The sequence below is a fragment of the Mycetomoellerius zeteki genome, unplaced genomic scaffold (assembly GCF_001594055.1).
Source record: "Mycetomoellerius zeteki isolate Tzet28-1 unplaced genomic scaffold, Tzet1.0 scaffold164, whole genome shotgun sequence".
Taxonomy (NCBI): domain Eukaryota; kingdom Metazoa; phylum Arthropoda; class Insecta; order Hymenoptera; family Formicidae; genus Mycetomoellerius; species Mycetomoellerius zeteki.
Genome location: NW_017256594.1, coordinates 1,175,814 through 1,194,290, shown reverse-complemented (window position 1 = coordinate 1,194,290; position 18,477 = coordinate 1,175,814). Strand labels below are relative to the sequence as shown.

Here is an 18,477-nt window from a genome sequence, read left to right as displayed (position 1 = left end):
CACACATTTGCTATTTTAATTTATCTTTGTTAATATCGTGAGACAGAACAGGTATCGGATCGAAAATACAAGAGTGATTTTACGCGGGAACCTATTTTCTCGCAAAGCCGAAAGCGCAGCGTCGGAACTCGATCCGCGAGGTTGAATATCGGTGAGGAATCGGCTCTTCGTCGACGACTGCTCTGGCCACCGGTGCCACTGGTGTCGAAGGCCGGAAATGGTTTTTCGTGCTCGTCCCTCTTGGTCCCCGCGTTGTCGAAAGTCAAGAGGGTAAATATATGCCCGCAAGACTAGCCTGGTTTTGTCCGTGTCTCTGTGTGTGATAGCGTATATGGGGTCGCGGATATATTTTTGCGCATGTATGCGTGTTGCGTCTGTGAATCCAGCCAGGGACGCTCACTGCTCTGGAGGCGGCGGTGGCTGCCCCTGCACTTGGCGTGAAAGGCCGTTAGCATAGGAATGGTTCGCCCTCTCTCGAGTGGAGTGGAGTGGTCCATTGTCGGGTCAGCCGTTCGGTGGAAGTGCCATCGGGGACTCTAAGTGTCGTATATACCGCGAAAGAACACCCAACACGCACTACCGCCACCGTTGCTGCCGTCGACCGGGGGGGATATCGAGAGCGCGGACAACAATGGAAGGGTGCCACAGTGTGTCCCGGTCTTTCGCGGGTTTCTCGTTGTTACGCCACGCCGTACCCCATTGTCCTGGTTACTGTTTGCGTGTCGAAGGTCCGTTGTGATGCACCTCCGCGTCATCGCGTCGAAAGTGCACGTTGACTCTTTTCACGTTAACAATGTCAAGATGAGTATCGACGAGAGCTTACGATGCGGAAAAGTTCGTGCGGATAATGGCCCGGTGTATCAGCCAGCATGATACGTGAATTAGCGAAGGATTTTCAAAGCGACTTCATTGGCGGTTGTATCTTGGTGGGAGATTCAAAAAAGCCGTAAACTCATCATACGCAAGTAAAGTGATGAATGACTGTATGGTAACGATATTAAAGATCCTTGATAAACTTCAAAGATAATGCGAGCATGCGCCACTTACAAACTATCTTGTGTCGTAAGTCTATCCTGATCTTTTCTACATCAGAAAGATTGAAATTTAGCCTTTCTAGACTATTTTTCAGACTAAATATATGCCCTACATTGAAAAAGACCTTAGTAGTATATTTGACGTTATATCACTAATACATTTGATGTCAGTTTATTATCAAGACTTACCGGCGAGCACAATGAAATCGATATTCAATATAAAAGTATCTTATTACGTTCATCAGAGAAGAGAATAAAACGTTCGTTCCTTGCTTCAAGGATATCTGTCTAGGTACACGTCGTTCAAAAAGAAGCTTCAGTAAATATCAATCGGAAGCAGTGTTGTCAGACTTGGTGCAGATTTGGTACATTTCTAACTATACAAGATGTAACTGAAATAACGCCCACTAATCATACAGTGCTATTCCTAATAAAAAACTAAGTGGAAAAGTCTTCTACCATTTTGCAACTTTCGCACAATAGTTAACGAGATATTAATTTCGAAATATTGCCGAATAAACGGATAAAATCGATGTATAAGACAATTTTGAGATATCTTTCCGTGTTCTTTGTGAAATATTTTGACGATTTTTCTTAAAGAACTCTTAAAGATATTTTAATGCTGTCTTATACGTCGATTTTAGCTCATACATTTTGCTCATTGAGTAACTAAAAAAAATATTGCGAAAATTGTAAAATGGTAAAGGACTTTTCGTCTCACTCAGTTTTTTATTAGGAATAGCACTATATGATTAGTGGGCGTTATTTCAGTTACACCCTGTATAGGCACCTTGGTACTTCTTTGCAGAAAAGAGAGTAAGCAAATGAAAGAAATAAACAAAAATTGTTGGTACCTTTGGTACATTTTTGTTATTTAGTCCAAAAATTGACTGATACAATCAATTAAAAATGCTATGCCATATTTTACCATCTAATTTGCTGCAGCAGCCAATCTTTTTTTCAGTGTATAATTTATTTTTTGATTTTAGCAATACTGATCGGAAGTGTTCAAGACCGAGTGGCACGACTAACGTTTATGACACGCTAATTTCACGCGGACCGCGTTTCAACGGTCCTGTTCGCAGAAATTCCGTGCCGGGAAATAATAAAACACCCGTTCATACCCTCTTTCCCCCCTTTTTTCCGCTGTGCCGCAAACACGGGAGATAAAGCAATAAAATTATGGAGCAGAGCCAAGCGCGAAACCGCGCGCGACGTTTCCGTCGACTCTCTCTCTTTCACTCTTTCTCCTTCTTTCTCTTTTTTTCTCTGTTTCTCTCTCTCTCTCTCTCTCTCTTCGTCCTTCTTCGTATCTCCTCTATCCTTTCGCTCGACTGCCCCGTGTTCCACACGCTACATTTTATACACAACATACCGGCGTGTGGCTTTATTGCCGAGTAATTTCGGGAAGTAAGCCAACGCGGAGAATTACGCGGCTCTCACGTTTCAGCTATTAATTCACTTTATCGTGGAAGAATTTTCGTAGAAAAAAGAATGCGCGGACAATCTGGGCGACACTCTGCGCGTTATTTGCGTAGTTCTGCGAAGATTCGGGAAATATAGTTTAAATTAATTTTTTCGTACGATTGAAAAGACACGGGGTCGCCATAAATCATTCACGTCGGATCCAGATGGAAAATCACGTAGAGTTGAGAAAATGTATTACAATTCGTGTTTTCTTAATGGTCAACTTCCACGCTTCTTTCGCAGACCACGAGAATACTTCTTTTCAGTCTGCAAAAGCGAAGTTTTCATCGACAAGCGAAATCTGTACCGCGCGCCGATGGCAGTTGAGTGTGAAAGACAGGAGAACGTGCTTCTACATGCAAACCTGTATACGGGGTAAGAAAGTACACTAAACTACAACCGCGAACTTCTCGTGTGTCTTCTGCGCGAACAAGCCTTCGTCAGTCCTCGAATTTGCCTATCGATCACTTCATTTACACGGCCGTCTCGCTCTTCCATCACTACCTCTATAGTGTATTGTCGCTAGCTTCGTGGAATTTTCCATGTCTACTGAGTAAATAAAGGAGAAGAGCGAGAATCTCCACCTTGAAATGGATTTATATGGAAAACCGTGAAATCGAGAGATCTCACAAACAAATTTGTTCGGGAAGGAAAAATTAAATTTCTTTATAGTTCTTTAAAGAAAAAGTATACGTACATACTTTTTTACACTATAAAAATAAACGTTTATTTTTTTGTGAATTATTTATCACACCATCACATTGACTAATGGATTTTTCTGAAAAAAGTAAAATTTTTGTACAATTTCTTCTATTTCATATAATTTTTATATTTCCATGTATTCCATGTCTTCTTCTTTATTTATTAAAATATAGTATCGATCATTTTAATATATTTTTAAAAGCTTAGAGAGAGAAAGAGAAGATTAGAATAGATATTTGGAGAAAGATCGTTCCGCGATTATACTTCGAATTTTGGAATCTAAAAGAGTTATTAGCTTTAAATCCCACCGAAAAATCACCATTCGTCCTCTCTAAACACGAAGGCTACGAGAATGGATTCGCGTTCGCCTGCATCATGAATACGAGTAGGACAGATCGCAGAAGCTCGGATGACAGAGAGGTTGACGAGGAATATATGCTACGTCGAAGTGACGGATGAATACGTACACCGGCGCGAGAGAACATCCTCTCGGAAAGTTTTTCGACGCGATGTCGAAGGCAAAGTACTTTCCCGAGATAATAGCGGCCGAGAGTACAAAGAGATGTCGCGCTGTGTCACGTAACTTCGTGTATTCCAGGAGGATAGAACACGAGAAAAGCGAACAGCTATGTCCTGCGTTTTATCTTAAGCTAACATTATCAGTATGACGAAGAACGATCTTTACGTATAAATTGAAATAAGTTATTAATAATATTTAACAATATTCAATTATGTTGCAAAATATAGAAAATACAATTTCAATTTAATCAAAGTATTCTTTCAAAAACTTAATGTTAATTTGTTTAAGAAAATTGCCGCGGTCGTATCCTGTATAAAAATAAACGACAATAACAATGGGGTAACATTTTATATTCTGAAACCTAAGTCCTCCTTGACAGAACATAAGGAAAAATACATTCGGAGGAGTTATAATACAAGCTAATTATGAAACAGAAGAAGGCATAATAATAAGAAACAATTTAAGGCGCAAGATAAAAGGGTAAAGTGAAAGAAAACTTTCTGACTATTAAGAAACAGAAAAGAGAAGTTACGAGGTGGGATGAGATAGAATAAGAAAATATAAGGAGAACTCGGTTTACGTCTTGCGTCATCTTTTTTCAAGTGATGTATGTTCATTAAATAAGCGAGTAATAAATATATTTTTAAAAAGCTCAGAAAGAAAGAGAGAGAGAGAGAGAATTAAGTTTGAATAGATTCTTGGAAAGATCGTCCCGCGCGATCTCCCCTACGAGAAACTTTGACGACGCTGAATAATTGGGCTGTAAGTAATTGAGTGAGTAATTGAATCACACACGGATCGCGCGGAATTGATTATAGCACGGTGTGTTCTCTCGCCGTGCTGTCTATGCAAATCTTCGTGACGTTTTCATTAACTCGCTGTCCGCGCGCGGGTGCGGCAACCGAGAAGATAAAGAAAGGAAAAAGCGGACCGAGGAGGGAAAAAAAAAAGAAAGCTAGACGGAACGGTGGTGCACGCTCGCGCAGAATAATTAAATGCGCTCTCCCGCGGAAATTCATATTTATACTTGAATCCATTACACGGAAGCGAAGACGCGCGAGAAAAGAGCTCTCTTTCTCCTTTCTGCGAGAGAAGCTGTCGCTTTCCTCGCGGCGCTCACCGTCGCGAAATCACTATTCTGTACCTTCCATGTCCCGTTCTTCTTCCACACTTCTCGAAAAACACGCGGAGCGAACGAAAAGCCGAGAGGATACGTCGTCGACTACCGCGATTACACTTTGAAATTAACTGTTACTCACTTATACATATGTAATGCACGGTGGAATGTTTAAACCGAGTGAATACAAAGGTCTGGCGATGGAAAAGCGGGTACGATGGTGAAATCGAAAATTCAAAACAGACGCAGAGCTATTTTACAGGTTAAACGCAACCGCAGAGTTAATTTTCCATCGACTGACTGAATAACGAAGCGGGTTACACAAAATTCTTTTCGATATCAAAATTATTTTTAATTAACTCGGTAATAACGGTGAGAAGTATTCTTCGATATATATCGAAATTGCATAGATAAAAATGTTAATTATATTATTCTAAGATTTGCATATTTATGATAGATCAATGCAGCTTTAGTCTTCTTCTTGTTCATTTAATATTTCACCGATCATTGATACGAATTCGATATATGTTAATAATTCTTACATCTGCTGACGAATGGCACTAGGGCGATAAATGTAGCTTCATTCTACCTCTCATTCATTTGAATTCCGCGAGTTGCTAACGCGTTTTGCGTATCATACAGCCCATTCGGCGTTCTCTGTATTGTCAGTGGTATGTGGCGGACACTATCTTTCTCCCGAGTGAAAACGACCTACTCTGTACGCACAACGATTATTCGGACCATAAATCTGTGAAATCGCTTACGTGTGCGCAAAAGATACGGAAATATTGAAAGTTTAACGGCGATTGCGTGCGAGGGAGACACAAATTGCGCTACTTTAGGACGACAGGAGAGAAAGAAGCGCGAAACGCGTGTGGCGTAAAATATGAATGAAGCTATCCCTGTCTATGTGTGTCTCGTTTATATCTGCCGTGCGATTTGTGAGATAAATTATCGAAATACGTTCCCGCTTATCGCGATGAAGAGTTGAGTTTGAGACTTTTAACATTACTAAAAAATGAAACAAAAGTTTAAATATAATCATTATATTTCTGGCTTTAAAAATGATACAACTAAAAAATATATTCAAGTTACCATGAATGAGTTAGATAAACATTATTCTGTCTCATCGAAGGTGAAATAATTTAACTTCATAAAAAAATCGTCAGCAAGAAATCTATTTTAAACCAGGGATTTTTTTGTTTCATGTGGTTAAAACGAGACGTCAGTTTTCAAACTTTTTTTGTTAATAACTTTTTAACGAACAGCGACCGCCACCTAAAACCTATTGGAGGTCACTCAGGGTCATGACCTTGACAACATATGTCAAGGTCATTGGGGGTCATTGGCGCCTCTTTTCTGAACATTTACCAAGAATATATATATATTTTTTTTTCTTTCTGTCAATCTAATTAGTCATTAAGCAATAACCACAATTTTCTGTAAAGTTAAAAAAGTTTTTCTTCTTTTTTAAACTTAATTTTTTAATTGTTTCACTTTTATAAGAGAGCGGTATCATAAATTTAAAAAAATTCCATTTAACATTTAATAATTGAAAAATGAGATTCCATTATTCATTCAGTCAAAATCGAATTAACTTTTTAATCTTCAAAATGTTAAATAACAATTAATCCTCTAAAAAATACAATTTCGGATATAAAACATTCTACAATACTGCATAAATTCTAAATTGTGGACGCTTTATATTGTCTAACGAAACAGATGAACATCGCTCCCACAAAGCGGTATCTTCCTCTTCGGATAATGAATAGCTACTGTAATTGTAACCACCGACACGGTTCGATTAATCTCGCTCGCAACATCCCTTCAGTAACGAGATTCGAGCGGGAGGCCGCGATATCGAGCATCATTCCGAGAACAATTTCTAGCGCCGTGGTAACCGGTAGAGCGCCCGGTACTTTATAGGGCTAAATGTTCCTCCCCGCTGCTATTGGCCGCGATGAAACTTCGGAAGCATCGAGCGGATGATATCTCCGGCACGGAGAAAGGCGGCGTCTAGAGCACCTCGAGGTGATTTTCGCGAAGCGGCAGCGAGGCAAATTGCTGCTTCCTTCGCCGGAAGGGGAAAGGAGAACGTAATGTCGCCTCTTCTTTTCATCGCTTCTCTTCTGCCTTTTCGCCATCTCCTCCTCCATTTACAACGACACTGGCGCTCGTAACATCGTCGACGTCGACGTTACGAATCGCGATAATATTGACAAGGCGGGGCTGACTGCGGTGTGCCGAATAAAGTAATGGATGGAGAAACGCGCAGCCCCTTCCTTGGAAATTCGAGGCAATTATGCGACGACAGACGGCGGATACGCGCGAGAAAAGAGCCTGTAATGGACCCAGCAGCTAGAAGTATTGATGGTAGGGCGGTACAATAAGAAGTCGACATCGTTGGGAGAAAAATATTTCGGCTCTCAGTGAATATACGCAGAAGAGTTTTGTGGTATACCACAAAACGAGCGAAGGAACTTTTTAAAAGTCTATATTTTCATTGAATATTTAGCCTAACAATAAGCATGATAGTACAATACTGAATCTCCCTACATTTCTCTACTTTATCAATCTTCTGTAATTATGTCACTAAATATGAAACTTAATTCTCAGTTAACTTAATAAAATATATATAAATATAAAAAACTCAGAATATGTAGCTAATGTTACACTTGCTTAAATGTATCAGAATTTAACCTTCTGGAACCCCGAATCTATATTTGACCCATTCAACTATATTCTTCATGTGTTACCTCTGCAAATTTGAATTATTGTTATAAAAATAAATTTTTTAATTTCTTGAAACTAATTAATGTCCTTTAATCAACATGTATTGAATGTAAATCTTGCAGATTCAGTTATCAGTAAATGTGTCACAAATTTTAGGGTCGGCTCCTAAGAAATCATATAATGCTATGAGTGCAAATGATATATAATATTGTAATATCATGCCAACCTGTCTTCATGATTAATAAAAACGTATGGTAATACGCATACGTTTCGGTTGAATTGCGCCATATTCTCTCTGTCACCAGCTTCACCGTCGTGATGTATATTGCCCTCCGCGATGCAGAACGCGTTGCGAATGCGGGAACATCGGGGCGTATAATAGAAACTGCGGATGTCATAGAGAAACCGGGAACAGAGGAGATGGTCCGTGGTCGAATTTCAGTCATGACCCATCCTCCCGCCGCCGTGACCTGTCTCGATCAATTTACTTCTCGGCTGAATATCAATGCGGAATGAAGCATTCGTCATCAGCGAAATGGTGCGTGGAAATACGTAATTAGGTATTCCCGCGTGGATCGACGCTGGCAGACTCATTTCATTCGAACTTACTTTACGATCTTGTGGCAATAAAGATAGAAGGAATGCGACTTGAAAGATTCAATAAAGCAGTTACAATAAATAAACTATTTGATAAAAAAATTATTTTCTTTTTGAACACTGGAAACAAGACTAATCTTATTTTTATTGTTTTTTCATATCACAATTTTGAGAAATTTGCAATTGAAATTGCAAAAAGAGCTACGTATTCCCATGTATTTTGTCATACTATATATACGATATTTTACACGCTGGAGAAGTTTTATTACAATTAAAATTAAATATATTTTTAAGACTTTCAGTTCTTAGAAGAATTTTTTATCGACTATAATTAATAAGATATTCATGATTATAGATACGAGATTCATTGTAGAAAAATAATGAATTAAATCATTGACAATATTTACTAAATAGTTTTCAGTTATATTTATTTGAACTTAAGGATTTTTTTAGGCTATTAAATATAAATTCGATGTCAAAATTGACAAATTCATAATCATGAAAGACTAATTGTAAGTATACCTAAATTTTTGCAACAATCCGAACATTTTTCAAGTTTTGACATCTGCTAAATTGAATCTATCACTTTAATTAGTTTCGTTATAGTATTTATTTTTGTCGAAAAAACACAGTGTAATCATAATGTTTAATTAAACCATACAGGAAACGTTTCTCGTTTTAACTATTATATTATATTTAGAATATTATGCACTATGCAAATCGACATCGAAATTTATTGATGTTAATATATTGATTTCTTATTTACTTCGCATCTCTCTGCTTTCCACAAAAAATTAGCTCCACATTACACTTCGATAAGAGGAAACGGCATTAGTGGTTTTCGTGATCCTGGCATTAGGTGCACTCGCATAAAAATATATTCGCGAAACGAGCACGCGGCTACGAGTCGATCCCCTTTCAATCCCGTAATACCCGCCCCCGATGCCGTGAATTACCTACCTGCAGTTCAGTTCGGTTCAAATTGCTATCCAAACGTTTTTATTCGACCATTCTTGCTACGTTTCAACGACGCACGTTCAGCCACTTGCGGCCTAATCGGCGAGGTCCTTTTCATGAGGACATTAAGTTTGGATTAAGCTTCCATCTTAGTACCGGTAAAATCAAAGTAATAATTTTTTTTGTTACATACGACTAACATATATATCTTTTGAGAACATTGACTAGCATCAATATATCAATTCCGAAAGAAAAAGATTATATTACATCAATTAAATAAAATTAGTTCATTAAAAATGACGACATTTCATTCACTACTAACATTTTAATAAAAAGGAACATAATTAATATTAGTATAATAGATAACACTTTCTCGACGATGCTAAAAATAATCACATCTTTATCTTATATGATTTTGTCAATGCATAACACGGATATATAAATAGCTATTTAATCAAATTAAACAAAATATATAAATTTTCCACTTTTCTATCGACAAAATATGAAAAAACTTTTGGAGGAAAAACTTTTGAAGAATGCCTATAATATAAAGATATTCCCTCCGAGTGAACTTTCTTGTCGTAATACTTAATTCAACCATTAAAAGCTTTTATGTTAATGATGTATAACGCTCGAAAAGCACTTAGGATCAAGTATGAAGCATAATTCATAAAACGTTAAGTTAATATTAAACTTCGACAATAAATAAATAATTCAATGAACACATTACAACGGAGACGAAGTATGATTCGCTTCATTGAGCATTATAAATTACCCTGTATCAATTATATAAAGTTTCGAGATATTACATATATATGGTATGGTATTAAATGAACTTCAGAAATTTTCAATATTTCCTTTATAATTCGCATTCTCTTGCCAGTCAATAGCAGCTCAATCAAGGGCAGCAGTCTCACAGGAACTTTCTAACATTAAATTCCTAACAAGATTTCTAATCATTCAGCATTGTTCGTTCAAAGTGTAAAGAAACGACTAGTATCTTCAACATTAAAACTCAGAAGGAACTGCTAACAAGAAGATTGGCAAAAATCGAAACTGCGGGAAATTTGAAGTGGCGCAACCCGAACTATTTACCAATACAAATGTTTTTAGTTTGAACTTATAAACTGCTGAAGTTTCCTTATACAAGTATTCAAGGAAATCGATATCTACAAGAAGTTTAACGAGTATTAAAAAATGACAATTCTCGTGGAATATTATTATTACTCACGAGTAGCTTCGCGACATCAAATGATTTATTCAGAGAGAGCGTCATGCAACAAGAAGTCGTTCCGGGGTGGAGAGGTTGCAAGAAATTTTAATTAATTACGCGGAGAAATAAAACACCGCGATCGGAGCCGCCCCGGGCCGGTAATCCCGACTTACCGATGATTAATTGCGTTTCGTTAGTTGAGATCTCGCGCGCGCACGCTCGTGGCAAAGAACGTTGCGAAACGCTTCCGCGATGTTCCACGTTGTCCTTAGAGAGGAGAAAGAAGAAAAAGATGTACACGCGCCTTCGGATGAAGGGCACTTAATTTAAATACTCAGCCACTTTCGGAGCTCGCTAAAGCGGACATAATGGCAATTCGCGCGGCTCTGAACGTTGCCAGATGGCTGCCGTTCGCTTTAGTCGCGATTATTAAAATGCACTACAACCCCCCGACTCCCCGGCTTCCAGCATCTTCTTCGTCTTCTCTTTACCCGGTTGCAACCGGTTCTTTTCCTTTGGAAGGCGAGCCTCTCATCTTTTCCTCTTTCCGTCTCTCTTTCGGCGAGCCGACCGTTCCTTCGGCTATTTACTCTTTATGTCGCGAAGAACTCCACCCTTGCTTCTGGCTTCTTCCTCTCTCCTTCGGTCTTCCAGGATCCTCTCCTCCACCGATTCACCAGTGATGTTAGCAGAATGAAAGAGGAAGGAAGAACCTTTTCCTCCCTCTTCCTCTTTTCAATTTAAGTTCGTCTCTGCTCAAGAGCGCGGAGCTTTTCACTCACAGACGCGCTCGTGCCTGTCTCGGCTCGATCAAAGACGAACGTTTCGACATTTGATTAACCCTCCAACAGGCGCGCACGTGTATCAAATTCAGGAGAACATTGAAACCCCGAATTTGAAAATCCTTTTTTCCCTCGGTTTTTTCGTCTAATTTTTTTCTTTTCAAACAAAACGTTAAAAGCCATAACTTTTTGTTTAGCCTACTATTACAATATTTTAACGGAATGGATGTTTCTTTCGTGTAAATTATACATATTATGTATAATTTTTGTATCAGTTGAAACTCTTAATCCTCCGCCGGCAACATGAATTTTAATTCTTCCGTCAGTAATAATAAAGATCTTTAAAAAAACAAAATAATTTTTTATTGTTCTAGATTAAGTATATAAAATCTGAAAAAAACTCTGGTATACTTGTCAAAGTTTTACCAACGAGTTTTTATCATTATAAAAGTTGAATTGTATTTTATTTATTTTTTTACATATTTAAATTTATCTACCAAAATTCACGAGGAGATAACCCCTAGCTGAAATATTGTCTCACAGATTACATGATTTCATCTGATTACAAATAATTTTTTTCACTACATATGAAGTAATTTGGTAAAATATATTTTCGTCTCTGCTCCGATTTTATTTAATATTATACAATGATTTCTCGTGATTGCATATGTAATTATCGGATTATACATAGAGATTTCATATGAATTTTATAATTTTTTTTTTCCCACGATTATATTAAGTAGTTACTCCCTCGAAAATTCACAATCTCAAAATATCGACGGTTGTCATTAAAGACCCCAGTTGCCGGCAGAGGATTAAAAAGTCTGTTATTATTCGTAAAATAATATCGATAATTTTCTCTCAAACGATAAGTTCCATTTTTTGGATTTTTGTCCGTGGAATCCGGAGTTCGTATGCTTCGCGCGCGTGAGACTTACAAGAGTTGTCTGAGCGTGCGTATGTGCGTGAGTGAATGCGTTGTCCGCTCGTGTTTGGCGAGCACGCGAGTACGGTACAGGACGATGGCGAAATCGTATTACTAGTACATTGTGAGATCTGAATAGCCGGCATTAGAGTCAACGAGGTTGTAGCAGGCCGTCTCTGCTCCATCTCTCCGTCTCTTTCTCTCTCTTGTCACACTCACTCTCATCTCGCTTTTCATCCCGTCGCGTCGCCTCAACCCGCAGCTCACCCTTCTCGTCTTTCTCACGCCTTTCCCCTCGTCATCCCGCATCCTTCGTCGCATATCCTCCTGTGTCCTCCCACACGTCCTCTCTTCCTTCCGCCACCTGCTATCCGGTATCTCCGACCTCTGGACTCCAAGAGAGACCTTCCCGTCCCGGAAACGAGCGTTCACAACGTTGTTTACGTACCGTGGCCGAAGCGGAAAAGACCGCTTTGGGCCTTTATGAATTTCGGTGTAAATTAGTGCAGCTAAACTATCGAGGGGATCCGAGGAAGAAATATGACGCGGAACGAACGATCGTTAAGAGCGCGATCGGCGAACGGCCGAGGCATAAACTCACTCTCTTCCTCTCTATCTCTCGCATTGCAGAAATTTCGAGAAGATAGATTATATCGACAGATCCGGCGACCGACCGTAATCCATTGGCGCTTTTATGTAAACTGTAATATTTACGCGTCTTCGCGAACCCCTTCTCATCAGACCGATAACCGGTAATAGCTCCCCGAAATATCGAAAATACAATTTAAACGTAGTTAATAACGATTATCGTTACGTCGACACCATTCGTTAGAAAATCAATATCCTCCATATATCTCTGGGGAGTATTTTAATATTGCGTGCGACCGGCGCCGAGTACCGATACGCGTTATACCGCGATTGAGAGAAATGGATATTTTTTTTTGCGATATACGAGTATTCGATCTGAAATTACATTTTTTCCTGCATATGTCACGTTACGTAAATGCATACACCCCTCTGTATCTTCTCTACACATTGTTCTAGACTTCGTAAGATGTTCTTGACTTTCTAGATTCCTATTGTTTCTGATTCGCTTTTCCTTGCTTTCATATCACTGAAAAAAATGCATGTAATTTTACATGGAAATTACATGTATATGACTGGAAAATTATCTAAATTACAAATGTGCTTGGAAATTTACTGGAAATTGTAAATTTCCAATCATATTTAGGGAATTTTTTAGTCATGAACATGTAAAATTACATGCATTTTTTTTAGTGTAGTCACGCATTTCTTCATTTAAACTTTTAAAAAATGTATAACGTTAATTCCAATCGAAAATAATAGGTTTTGATTTATTATATCACGATCATCAATTTTCTCTCTTTCTACATCAAAATAAGTTCTATTATAAAATAAAATATGATTAATAGTTAAATATTTAGTAACAATTCGATTTCACATCTACAACGAAAGATAGCTCTTTTTCCATTGAGAATGCCGTTGTTCGTCCAACTCGGGTCAATTTAGCATCATTTGACACATAAAATAAAGTTTCTCGCGAATGAAATCTCCCCTACGCCGCGCGATTCTAAGAGCATAAGACGCCGAGTTCGAGTGCTGATCGAAAGATTGGATAAGGAATCCATAAGCTCCGACGTAATCTCAGCGTGTTTGAGAGCGCATTGGAATCTCAGAGGACTACCCGACGAAGTGAATTCCCTCCAACGGAGGATGAAAAGCGAGAAAGAGGAGAAGGGGGACGAGGGTGAGAAAGGATAAGAGCGGACGAAGAAATCCGAGGACGAGTTTCCTACTGACGGATCTGTTTCGATATCTCTTTGCCTCGACCAATGGCATTACGACGACCGCGGGCTGTGGATTTTTGCAATTGCATCGACGAATCTCGATCAGTATTATTTAGAGAGTGCCAATGGCGTTATATCGATCGCCGATGTGCCATGCCGTCATTATGGTCGCCCCAACTTCTTTCACCCTCCCTTTCTCTTTCTCTCTGCTCTTCCTGCGTATTATCGGAAACATTCTCCTATTAACTGAATTACGAATAAAATAATCGAAAGCTTTAAAAAAAATCTCTTAAACACTAGAGTTTCACTTTGTTCTAATTTGAAGAAAACGAGAAATGGAAAATGTAGCTACATATAAAATGTTTCCTTTTTCACTTTACATCTTTTCATGCTACGAAATCAGCGCGCAAACGTTCACGTGACAAAGTGAAAAAGACAGAAGTTATTATGCATAAAATGTACCCGATCTTCTTCTAGAAAGCGAATTCCAGAATTTATCACGAAGAAAAGTCTAATCTATCATCGTAAAAACTTGAATTATTCCAGAGTTAGTAATTCTAAGAGGAAACATTTCTCGCTTTAATAGCGTTAAGAATGATGAAGTATTGCAATCATCAGGAAATAATGTGATCAACTGACAGTGACATTTCTTTCGATATACATTGTATGAAAGCTGATCAATGAATTTACATTATAAACTTGAAAATAAAATTCAACATTATTGTTATTGACTCCATCAATAACGATAATATACGTCATATTAGTAGTTTAATAATATATACAATACATATATTACATGCTTGAGGAGGATCAAGTATTAAACGCATCATGATGTTATTACAATAATGTAGCAATTGATGCAAATATTTCGCGTATGAAACTATAATCAGCATATATCAGTCAAGTGAGTGAGATGGCTATTTTCCGACAGGCATTTATCACATCTCTCGATAAATAATTTAACAAATTCCAGATTCCTGTATAGGATACCATCTTTTATTGTCGTAGTTAATTAATCAGCGCATGTCGCATCTTCATTATGACTCGGACATATTGATATCGCATTAATCGCGAGTCATAAATACAATATACAGTGACTACTGATGATGGCTGGACTGTATCTATCGTTTATGATCGCCGATAATTGATGTCCTATCCAAAGATTGATGTAGGGAAAATGTGCAGTGGCTTTCAAAAATGATCGATTTAAAGAATGTCAACGCAAAAAAGAATCCTTTCAATAACGAGCAAAGGATCATGATCCACATAAGAAGTAATTAAAAATAATATGTTAAAAAATGATAAACGTAAAGAGAAAAAAATTTCTGAACATATTTGATAAAGTAACTCCGGTATATACTGTACTTATTAAAAACTTCAGTTATTAAGTATTATTTAGTATGTTTATGTAAATAAACTACACCAATAAAAACTTTGTACTATATCTACTACTATAAAAAATAAAAATACACAAAATGTTTTTTTTATATTTAAAATAACTTAAAACATTTGCATTTTTGTCGTAAACCTTCTTTACTCCCTACAGTTATTATTTTACCCTATTAGAGAAATTTCTCTCATTTCGTTCTTGCGCTTATGGTGGAATATGTTGCTTAAGACGAGTATAATCTCTCGTAAGAAAAATACGGCAATCTAAAATATCAAAAAATAGCAAACTGATCAAGTCAAAACGAGTCAAATTAACGTCAGCTATCACATAGCGCACCGACATAGAAAGCAATGACATACATCTTGAGATTCGACGGAATCACGAATGCCATCGATGCGCCAAAGTAAACTACATCACGTCCGACTGCGATTGCGTTCTTGCCTTCTTACGACCCAGTTCACGGTACTGTTTCAAGAACAACGGGAGCTATCGCGAATTATCCGACCGTTCAGCTTATTCCATTAGTTTACGCGATCTGCAATCAGGGTGTATCGGATTGCTCTCGCAACGAAAAGCACAAAAACGAACTCTCCTCGCAAAATTTACATTTACCAATGTCCTCCCCTCCTAATACGAATATGATCCGTATGCATATAATCTGACATAAATCAGATGTCACTCAGATTACTAATGTAAAAACTGTGGCATACGTTTCTGTACAAATACACGGAATCGAAAACACGATAGCGAAAATATTACGACTATTATTATAAAGCAGACTTGATTTTTCAAGCATTACGAAAACTGGATAAAGCTCGCCTGGCGAACGGAAATCGCGTTCCGGTTTTCATTCTTTACTATTACGATAGAAATATCCAGCATGCTCGTTTTATATCAAATATCAAACTTGATTCTTGTATTGTGAAAGAGATATCCAGGACGTATCCAGGATATTGCACTGCTATTTATTTTCGCAGAGATAAAGAGTAAATTGTTTTCTTATATCGCGCTAGTTGTACAGGGTGTCCCACGAGAAGGTGTTGAAACTAATCAGCTGTCATTTTCGAAGGTATTTAGTTATTGAAAAAACAAAAATTGTGCTGAAAAGAGGAGTCTGTAATTTTTAATGAATATAAATAAAGTTTAACAAAATGTTTGAAAAATATGCTAAAATCAAGTAAATGCTAAGATTAATATTTAAGATCGCAGATAAGATCGAAAAACAGTTTCAGATTTAGTAACAGCTATTTAAAAAGTTATTAGCAATATTAAAAACGATATGTTAGAAACAGTTTCTACGAGCTTTCGTAAAAAATTGTGTTTTATAGAAATTCAGATGGTGCACCCTCCGAAAAAATTACTCCTTGGGATTATGAGCATATTTTTCATCAATAAAATTAATTGATACACAAACATTTTGTTAAATTTTATTTATACTCATTAAAAATTGCAGACTTTCTTCTTTTCAGCGCAATTTTTGTTTTTTCAATAACTGAATACCTTCGAAAATGACAGCTGATTAGTTTCAACACCTTCCCGTGGAATACCCTGTACAAACGATACTTGGAACATCTTTTGCCGAATGATATATGCAAATATCGTCTTACCGCGATGAGATTTATTCATAGGCGAGCCATGCGGCCTTCCGCGTCGGAAGTTCTGTGGCCTCCTCCGCACCGGCATCGTGTCGCATCGCAATGGTACAACCACTCGCCGCGAAATTGTTCTAACGAACTTACACTCGCGCGAAAGTTATGTACCGCCCTACACGCACGTTCTACAAAGAGGGGCTGCGCCGACCGCGCTCGTTTGGAGTTTGGCGGCAAAATCCGGCGTCGACTTCCTCTCTCTCTCTCACTCTCTGTTTCCCTTTGGCGCGTTTCATTCGTCGCAAACCGACTCTCCAATAAATCCACTCAACGTATACGAGGGCCAAAGAATGATGAGGAGAGCTTCCCTTGCCGCGAAATATATAGGGAATAAGAGAATACGAGCTGTAAAGCGAGATGAAAAACGCTCGAACTGCACGAGTTGTTTTGCAAGGTTTACTAAAATCAGAACATTATACGAAGTTATGTAACTATTCTGAATCAATTTTAAGATTTATGGATTTAACTGTATTCTTTGGTTAATTTTAAGTATGTAGATCCGTGATAAAACTTTTATTTAAAACTTCGTTGAACCAAGATGCATATTTACACGGAAAAAATAATTTTGAAGGAATATTAAAAAATTTAGGTAAATACAGATCTAAAAATAATTTTGTTGGACCATAAAAATATTTAGTTAGGAAATTCAAACACGAGGAATAATGCCGCAAAAAGTTTTTATATTTTAGTAACCAATTTAAGCGTCCTACATATTTATTTTGGAAGCCCAACAAAATTATTTCCAAATTAACTTTTTACATTTACTTTTACTTTTAGATTTATTTTTTTTTTTACTTTTACGTCAGTAAAACTGTAGAATTCAAAGATTGCAAAGAGTAGTAGATAAAATTTTTGCGATTTTAAATTATCTAAGAAATCACTTTTAAATGTTCAATGCAAATTTTTTTTAATTGTTGATGAAAACTGCTTCATTGCGATAGTCAGATAAGGAGTGTGTCAATTTCGATAATATAGCGAAGGTGAGATGTGTTTTGCGGACATGTGCGAGCATCGCGATGACGCGTATGATTATTGGCTCGTGTTTCGTGACCAGTACGTTTTTGGCTCGCGAAATCACACTCGACGAGACAAGCTGAATGACACCGATCTGCTGATTCACGATATCGATACTATGATGTGGCAATATTCATTCTTGCGGCAAAACCGACGGAGCGTATACGCCAAACGATATTCTTTGCATATATCTAATTAACGATATCTTCCCTGTACTTACGTAAAAGTAATACTTCTTGGAACTTGTTCGAAACATATATTTGGATGCGTACTGATTACGATTTTTTGGCTCAACCTGCATTCTTTAGAGTGCGTGGGAGATACACGTTAATGACGTCACTGAGAGGTGCAAGCTGCGATGTTTTGCATCGCGTTTTATAAATAGAATATATGATTCATCATACAAGTTTGTTGAAAGCTGTTATTTAGAAAATAATATCAAAGGTCGAATGTATAATACATTTTGTAGAGCAGAGAGATAATTTAGATATTTTGTCAGAAGCTTAAAAAGATTGCATTAACATTGCGTTAAAAACTATGATGGTTAATTTAATAAAGTTGTTCTTAAG

General features: G+C 37.5%; 1 protein-coding gene across 1 annotated transcript in view; it reads right to left on the bottom strand.

The window, feature by feature from the left end:
• Positions 1 to 18,477, bottom strand: part of LOC108721232 (uncharacterized) — a 335,056-nt gene that overhangs the window by 124,786 nt on the left and 191,793 nt on the right. The window lies entirely within an intron of this gene.